Source organism: Mus pahari, chromosome 22 (genome assembly GCF_900095145.1).
Source record: "Mus pahari chromosome 22, PAHARI_EIJ_v1.1, whole genome shotgun sequence".
In the NCBI taxonomy this organism is placed as follows: domain Eukaryota; kingdom Metazoa; phylum Chordata; class Mammalia; order Rodentia; family Muridae; genus Mus; species Mus pahari.
In genome coordinates, this window is record NC_034611.1 from 1,115,933 (window position 1) to 1,124,094 (window position 8,162).

Consider the following 8,162-nt stretch of genomic DNA (forward strand, 5'->3'; position numbering starts at 1 on the left):
CATTGGACACAGGCCAAAGGCTGGGGATCTCTAGCCTTGTAACGTTCTCTAGCTGTGCTGAATGCTATTAGCCGGCAGCTTCTGGAGCCTTAACAGTCTCTTGATTATTCTGTGGCTGAAAACTGCTGGGGTTTTTCTCTTTATCTCTCTGTGCTTTGTTTTTGTTTTATAAACCTCTGTGCTTTATAAACACTGAAAACTTAACTCTTCGTTAACTCTTTATGCATCATTTTAATTTACAAATCTCTGTGCTTTATTAAATACCGTATCTTCATTCTATAACTATTACTGTTCTGTGCTTCATTAAATGCTGAGGAAGCTTAACGCTTTATCTCTCTTATTATTTACTTCATAATTCTGTGTGCTTGAGTAGCACTAAAACTTAACTCTTGCTTACTTTATAATTCCCTGACAACCAACATATGCTACATAGCAACAGGGAATTTAGCAGAGGATTTATTGCTAATGTTCCCTTCTTTCCTGCTCACTGTCCGGGTGAAAGGGAGGCCTGGAACAATTAACTTTTATTGCATGGAGAAAAGAAAATCATGCTCACTCGTAGAAAGAAAAACTTTTACACAAGCAAATATACATAAACATATTCATATACACATTCATACATACATTCACCTTTTTGATGGGTCCAACCATCTGTCTCATCAACTTACATACTTACACACACACACACACACACACACACACACACACACACCTGAACTTACAAATGCAAATATATATATAAATATAGATAGATAGATAGATAGATAGATAGATAGATAGATAGATAGATAGATAGATAGATAGATGATGATGACTGGAGCAAAAGTCCAAGTGCCAGCGCAGAAAAACTCACTCATTCTGGATGAAAAAATAAGCTCCAACCTTTATTGCATAGGGAAGGAAAAAGCTTTCACCCAAGTCTGTAAGAAAAAAGCCCTGTCCTTGTCAGTAAGTTTTTACCACAAAGATAAAAACGTAAACATTTTATCATCTGAGAGAAGCTGAGGGAGAAGAAAGAATGAACAAAATATGTTATAGGAAAAAAATCTTAATAAAACTTTTTAAATTTCTCGACTTCTCCTCAAACCCCACTGAAAACACTTTCTTCATTCATATTCTGCGCCAAGTTAAGCAAGTTCCTCAGCAAAGTAAAGCTTTCCATGGTGATCAGCTCTTAACCTCATCATGGGGAGCCCTCAGCACAGCCTCATAGCAGGTCCTAGTCCTAGTACATGAACTCCTCCAGTGAGGCTGCATTTTCTAGGAGTAATTTAATTATTATACTAATTCGGTCCATTCTCAGTTATCTGACTTTTGTTTCTTTACCATTGTTACATAAGACTCTTGCACTGGGACACAACAAATAAGAATAAAAATGGTGCCACTCACCTTGAAGTTCCACATCAGCAAATTGATACCACACACTGATTATCTGACTAAGAGATCAAGGTTACAGTGACAACAGCCAATTGGTCAAATAATTCAGCTTCAATTGGCATGATAATGGTGTTTCCTCCACCTTAACCTCTGTGACATGCATGGATGTTAACTGGTTTTATTTTAGGAGGAGAGGGATAGTTACACTTTGGGGGACTTTTTTTTAAGATTTATTTATTTATTTTATGTATGTGAGTACACTATCTCTGCCGTCAGGCAAACCAGAAGAAGGCATCTGTAGATGATTGTGAACCACCATGTGGTTGCTGGAAATTGAACTCAAGACCTCTGGAAGAGCAGTCAGTGTTCTTAACCACTGAGCCATCTTTCCAGGCCCTTTGGAGTTTATTTAAAGGAGTACATGCTAAAACATACATGTGAAGGTCAGAGAACATGTGGGTCCCCAGGAATCAAACTGAAATCTTGAGGCTCTTCACCCACAGATCTTCAGCACCTTTATCCACGGAGCCGTCTTCCTGGGCCCTTGTTGGTTTGTTGTTGTCTATTTGGGGAGTTTTGTTTGTTTGTTTGTCTGTTTTGAGACATAATCTTCCTCTGCAGCCCTGGCTGTCTTGGAACTCATTATGAATTGGACTCTAGCCAAGACTGAAGCAATCCCCTGCTTCTGCCTCCCAAGGTCGTCTGCCTTTAAGGTATATACTACTATGCCTGGCAAAGGTCTGCCGTTAGAGTATTTTATTTCCCTGCCTTACAAGGAAAATGACTTGATTGTTTTTATTGTGTTTATTGTTACCTGCTGGGTGTAGGAAGTCCAGGAGAGGAAGGGGTCTGGGCTCAGCCCACCCCTCCGGTTGGGTTTCTGGCAGTTGGTGGCACCATTTGTTGACATGAGGAATACAGATGGAGTTCCATTTTTGACATGTTGAGCATCAGGGGCTGTGGGATGTGCAAGGGTTGTTTGGCAGGTAAAATATTGTCCCACATGGTGCTTTTAAACTGTGTTTTAGTGGCTTAGAGTAACATCAACTTATGATGATACAGTTTGTAAGTCAGGAGCCTGGCACAGGGCTCACCGGGCTGACCCCTGTCTAAAGAGCTGGTCTGCCTTGGGAACTCTATTTCCTTTCTAGGTTCCTGTTGCCATACAAGATGACACAACCCCAAATTTTGGACATTTGGATGTGGACATCTGCCTAGCACAGTCCCCATTCAGATTACAAGGCATAAACAGATACAAACACAATGGCGGAAGCGTACAACTAACTCACTCCAGGGAGCAGAAGGCAGCAGGTGTAGTAGAGAGTACATGGTGTCCCAATGGATGGCTTATCTGTCAGTGTGCCGCAGAAAGGAAATGGGCAGGGAGGTGGATATAGGCAGATATTTAAATGAAAGCTAGTTAATGAAATTTCTACTCTCATTTGGCAGGGCAAATTTGGGGAACTGTGTTAGGCTATAGTCAGGAAATTGAGCTCTACTGTTCTGGATGTTAGAACTGAAAAGAAAAGTCATAACATGCTAAGTCATAGCTCAGTCTGGCATGAAAACTGCTCACCTGCTTGACTGGGTACCATTGACTTTGAGGTAAGAGGTGGGTGGCTGGTGGAAGGGACTGATACAGGAAGTGCTTTCAAACTTTTCAAATCAATGGCAAGGTCAGGTGAGTATATTTTTCATGAAAGTCTATTTTACTTATTTTCTTGAAAAAATATATCTGACCACTGTATAAAAATATATTTGGCCACTATTCTATATGGTAAAGTGTGTGTGTGTGTGTGTGTGTGTGTGTGTGTGTGTGTGTGTGTGTGTTTAGTAGGGTGGTATACATGTGTGCAGGCATGCATGTAGGAGTGTGTGGGTGGGTGTGATGTGTGCATGCATATGCATATGCGGTATTCACACCTGGGGACATAGATTGAATACTGGATATCTTCCTTTATCATCATTCTTCATTATACTCTTGAGATAGGCTCTGTTCCTGAACCTGGAACTCCCTAGTTTTTCAACTAAACCGACTGGCTAATGAGTCCCAGCAATCCTATCTCTATCCATCATCATCTCTAAGATTACAGAATGTCATGGTTTATATATGCTTGGCCCAGGGAGTAGCACTATTAGGAGGTGTGGTCTTGTGAAGTACATATGTCACTGTGGGTGTGGGATTTAAGACCCTCACCCTAGCTGCCTGGAAGTCAGTCTTCCACTAGCAGCCTTCAGATGAAGATGTAGAACTCTCAGCTCCACCTGCACCATGCCTGCCTGGATGCTGCCATGTTCCCATCTCAGTGATAATGGACTGAACCTCTGAACGTAAGTCAGCCCCAATTAAATGCTGTCCTTATAAGGGTTGTTTTGGTCATGGTGGCTGTTCACAGCAGTAAAACCCTTCGTCGCAGGCCCATGAGGTCATATTCAGACCTTTTGCATGGCTGTTAAGGATCCATCCTCAGGTCCTTATGCTTGCTTGACTGAGCCATCTGTCCAACCATATATGGTAAATTCAAATTGTGTGTGCATACTTTGCTCATTATAATCAAACACTTCTCTATTAACCTACACCCAACCTGCTTTCACATGGTTTTCTTCTATTTGAATCTGCAATACACACAGAGAGAGCCATGGAACTGATGTCCTTGAAGGTCCCCTGAACCAAGTTTCTGTCACTGCCAGGCATAACATGTTTTCTAGGTACATTTCCAGTGACACCTGAAGCCTCTGCCACCAGCCTAGTAGTCACTAGACTCACAGACTGGTACCAGTTCCTTCCTTCTGCCATGAAGCTGATCACTACACACCTGCTGCAAAGGAAATATCAGACTTGTAGCTCTTTGCCCATAACCCATAACCAGCACAGCATTTTCCTCTTTTTTTTTTTTGCCTCTTTCCACCCTCTTCCTTCTTATACAAGAACCACCTGGGGGCTGAAGATTTCAGCCTTCCAGATAGATGCACATGCACACAAGAAGCTGTCACAGCAAGCCAGCAAGCCAGAGTGGAGGCTGGCATGTCACACTTCTGCTTTCTTTTCTTAGCCCCTGTTATATATCACCTCCACCAAACCCTGCCACCCTCACACACCATTCCCACACACGCAGCACATGTTCTCCAAGCAAGCACCCTGCCGGGCCAAAGTTTCCCATCTACCCAAATCACACGCCCTCCAAAGTAGACTCTTTCTTCCCTCGATTTCTTTTCCTCTTCTTTTCCTTTTTCAATTTTGTGCATATTCAGCTTCACCAAAAATCTATAGGGAGGAACTTGATCCAGAATGAAACTGGATTTAAAAATTCAATTTGAGGGGCGTTTCAGAGTTGGGGGGGGGGAGTGTCTTGCCTGCACCGACTGCTCCAGGCCGGACCACGGTGCCATGGAGGAGTATGCTCGCGAACCTTGGGAATTCGACACAGGTTCAGTGGTAGTGTCAGTGCTGTGAGGATCCGAGCGCCCCAGATTGGCGGTAGCTTTGCAGTGTGGGGAGGTCTGTTTTCCACCATCAACTGTGGCCTGGTCCGGCTACGGGGCAAAGAAGACCCCTGGAACTCCATCACCAGTGGAGCGTTGACTGGAGCCGTGCTGGCTGCGCGCAGTGGTCCGCTGGCCATGGTAGGTTCTGTGATGATGGGGGGGCATCCTGTTGGCCCTCATTGAGGGTGTTGGCATCCTTCTCACCCGCTATACTGCCCAGCAGTTCCACAATGCACCCACATTCTTGGAGGACCCCAGCCAGCTAACCCCTAAAGAGGGAGGGAGCTCCCGCCCCAGGTTATCCCACCTACCAGCAGTACCACTGAGGAAGCCACTGCCTGTCCCTGCCACCGTGGGAGCTGCTCCTCAGTTCCCTCCCAGATGATCTACCTCCAAGGGAGAACTGGCTCCTACATAGCCCTGAGACCTTCACAGAGGGCCTCTAGTCTACTCTCTTGTTCTGTGGTAGGGGCGGGGGCACCTCAGCAGCCTTGACTATGGGTTCCCTTTTTGTGTCTTAGGGCATCCCAGCTTCACACATGTAACAATTCTCTCACCCTAGATCCCTCGTGTGGCACCCTGATGAATGTTTAAAGCCAGTTTTTAAAAAATCAATTTGAACTGAAATATTGAAGTAAGTAAAATTGAACTTTGCTGCTTTATTCCATTTAGGCTTCAATAAGTCATCAGGCCAGGCATGGTGGCATGCTTGGGCTTCTAACTACGAAGGTGATTGTAAAAGAACAGTCGTTGCAGGCCAGGAGTTTGAGGTAAACCTGGGAAACATAGCAAAATCCTATTTCAAGAGTTTTAAAAAAAAAAAATTTTTTTTTAATTTAAAAGTTGTCTTTGTATAGCAAAAAAGGATGGAAACCTTCTGGTATCTCTTGACTGGATCACACCACCTCCTAATACCATATCACTGGAGACTTGGGATTCCACATTTGTGATGAGGGCTACAGAAACATCCAGAGCATCTATCTTCTAAGGATTTTAGACTTATTGGAGAGAAGCTTGCGAATAAGATGGTGAATAAAAACTATATGTGCAGGATGTCCTCCCCCACCTGGTGCTACGTGGAATGGGCAGGGCATAGCACTCCTAAGAGGACCCCAGACACCCAGAGGTTCTGCGCACTACTAAGATGAGCAAGTAAGTTGGGGAGAGATAGAAGAGAAGCAGAACAGTGTGTGCACAATGAAGAGATGGAACTGGAGCTATGAGAAAGCAGCCTGATGTGAGCGGCCCTTGTTGGCTGCAGCATTTAGGAGGAATGCCCTCTCCTTGCACCTCACCTGAGCATCGCAGTACAGCTGGCTCTGGTGGCATGGGCAAGGGTGGATGCAGGAGAGCTGGCCTCTTCCATGTGATAGTGTGGATGAGGGAGCGATACTCTCTGTCCATCCATCCCCCCACGTTACCTTCTCCTACCTGTAGCAGGAAGGAGAGCTGGCTATGCCTCTTGCCAGCTGCAGCATTTGATGAGCTATCAATGGCAGTGCTGCAGAACCTGCTATAATGGTGTGGGTGCAGGAAAACTGGTGGGCTGACCAGCTCAGCTGCCACCCAGGCCCAGATCTGGGGCTTTGAGTTGGCTCACCCCCACATCTACCCTATCAATGAACTGCTAGAGCACATGAAGGGGCCAGTCCTGCAAATTCAAAGCTGCAGGATCTCCAAGACACTGGGCAACAACAGGACACCAGAAAGTAGTCCAGTGGGGATCCCATATTGATAGAGTAACAAAAGTCAGAGACCTCAAACCAAACCAATGACTCATTGCAATGAGCATTTGCCAGTAAAGAAAGTATGGAAGAGGTGTTCCAGTCCCCATCTGTGCCCAGAGCTGATCCTGTGCCACAGAGCTACATACACAGATACCACCAGGAGAGGGCTGGTCTCCCAGGAGTGCCTNCACACCTGCAAGCACAGGTAAGACCACCACTTCTCTTCAAATTCCTGGCCCNAGAGGGACCCTCACAGAGCCATCAGNACACAGGACCAAGGATCAGCTGGGGACAGGATCCTTCTGATCTCTGTCTGTACCCCAGAGCTGAGCCTGTACCACAGCTCTCCATACCCAAATTCTACCAGGAGAGAACTGGTCTCCCAGGAGTACTGACAGACAGACTTGCAGGAGGGACAGGCCAAAGTAAGAGACAGCAAGACCAGCTAACACCAGAGATAACAAGATGGTGAAAGGCAAGCACAAGAACATAAGTAACAGAAACCAAGACTACTTGGCATTATGAGAACCCAGTTCTCCCAACACAGCAAACCCTGGTTAACCCCAACATACCAGAAAAGCAAGGCTCTGATTTAAAATCACATCTCATGATGATGATAGAGGAATTTAATATGGATATAAATAACGCCCTTAAAGAAATACAAGAGAACACAGGTAAACTGGTAGAAGAACTTAAAGAGGAAGCACAAATATCACTTAAATAATTACAGGGCTAGAGAGATGGCTCAGTGGTTAAGAGCACTGACTGGTCTTCCAGAGGTCCTGAGTTCAAATCCCACCAATCACATGGTGGCTCACAACCATCCGTAATGAGATCTGATGCCTTCTTCTGGGGTGTCTGAAGACAGCTGCAGTGTACTTACATATAATAAACATATCTTTAAAAAAAAGAAAAAAGAAAGAATTAAAGGAAAAGACAATCAAACAGGTGAAGGAATTGAACAAAATCATTCAGGATCTAAAAATGGAAATAGAAACAATTAAAAAATCACAAAGGGAGACAATACTGGAGATAGAAAACCTAGGAAAGAGATCAGGAGTCATGGATGCAAGCATCACCAACAGAATACAAGAAATAGAAGAGAGAATCTCAAGTGCAGAAGATACTATAGAAAACATTGACAAAACAGTCAAAGAAAATGCAAAATGCAAAAAATTCCTAACCCAAAACATCCAGGAAATCCAGGACACAATGAGAAGACCAAACCTAAGGATAATAGGTATAGAAGAACTTAAAGGGTCAGTAAATATCTTCAACAAAATTATAGAGGAAAACTTCCCCAACCTAAAAAAAGAGATGCCCATGAACATACAAGAAACCTATAAAACTCCATATAGATTGGACCAGAAAAGAAATTCCTCCCATAACATAATAATCAAAGCACCAAATGCACTAAACAGAGAAAGAATATTAAAAAACAGTAAGGTCAGGGGCTGGAGAGATGGCTCAGTAGTTAAGAGCACTGACTGCTCTTCTGAAGGTCCTGAGTTCAAATCCCAGCAACCACATGGTGGCTCACAACCATCCATAATGAGATCTGACGCCCTCTTC

General features: G+C 44.1%; 1 pseudogene; it reads left to right on the forward strand.

Annotated features, from left to right (window-relative positions):
* The first annotated feature begins 810 nt into the window (after nucleotides 1–810).
* On the forward strand, nucleotides 811–5,189 carry LOC110339000 (annotated as a pseudogene).
* Nucleotides 5,190–8,162: the final 2,973 nt, after the last annotated feature.